Source organism: Magnolia sinica, chromosome 17, assembly GCF_029962835.1.
Source record: "Magnolia sinica isolate HGM2019 chromosome 17, MsV1, whole genome shotgun sequence".
Taxonomy (NCBI): domain Eukaryota; kingdom Viridiplantae; phylum Streptophyta; class Magnoliopsida; order Magnoliales; family Magnoliaceae; genus Magnolia; species Magnolia sinica.
In genome coordinates, this window is record NC_080589.1 from 30,789,408 (window position 1) to 30,790,472 (window position 1,065).

Consider the following 1,065-nt stretch of genomic DNA (forward strand, 5'->3'; position numbering starts at 1 on the left):
TATAGGTGTTTGAGTAAGGATTATTCTCAGTTCTCTGAAAGGTGTTCATAGCATGTACTTGTTCAGAGAGAAATTCTGGAAATGCTGAACTAGATGGACAAGACTGCGTAGGATGGGCGAGACTAGAACATATGGCACATGACTCGACTTGAGTTGTTTGTGGAGGTCCATTGTTTAACATTAAAGCATCCACCTTCTTTGTCAGGGTATCAATTTTGGCATAAAGATCTGGCGTGACTCCTATCTCATATATGCCCCCTTTCTTCAGTGGTTGAGGGCTTCTTTCACCTCCATTTGAATAGTCCCATTGCTGGGAGTTTTCACGCAAGGTTTCAAAGAAATTCCAAGCTTCGACATCACTTTTGGTCATGAATGACCCTCCACTGGTGGCGTCAACCATGCGACGGTTTTGGGGTGTCAGACCATCATAGAAGTATTGAACCTGTTGCCACTTTTCAAAACCATGGTGTGGACATTTAAGAAGTAAATCCTTCCATCTTTCCCAACATTCATGAAAGTGCTCACCCTCTTTTTGTGTGAAATTTGTAATTTCTCTACGGAGAGCATTAGTTTTGTGAACCGGGAAGAATTTGTTTAAGAACTTCTTAGACAGTTGGTCCCATGTAGTGATAGACCCAACTCCTAGAGAATTCAACCATGCTTTCGCCTTATCCTTCAAAGAGAAAGGAAAAAGGCGCAAATGGATTGAATCGTCTGAAAAGTTTTGGAATTTAAAAGTGGAGCAAATGTCTAAGAATTCTTTCACATGATGATATGGATCCTCCTTATCTGAACCATAAAAGGAGGGCAACAATTGTATGACCCCAGGTTTAAGTTCAAAGTGTGCTGCCGTGGTGGCAGGCAACACTATACATGAAGGCGCGTTGAATTGGACAGGAGCTGAATAATCTCTAAGAGCTTTAGTTCCATTCTCTTCCGCCATTTCAAACAGGATGTTTCTAAATCTTCTACGAAAGGCTCTTTCTATTTCAGGATCAAAAGGTGCTAGTTCTATGTTCAGAGATCTATGTCCTAGCATAAACTATGTTTTAATATAAGAAAGAA

The 1,065-nt window shown here is 40.7% G+C and overlaps 1 non-coding gene across 1 annotated transcript; it reads left to right on the plus strand.

Annotated features, from left to right (window-relative positions):
* Positions 1-458: 458 nt before the first annotated feature.
* Positions 459-565, plus strand: LOC131232173 (small nucleolar RNA R71). Its single transcript, XR_009164787.1, has one exon. It is a non-coding gene; the product is annotated as a small nucleolar RNA R71 (small nucleolar RNA).
* The last annotated feature ends 500 nt before the right edge of the window (positions 566-1,065 follow it).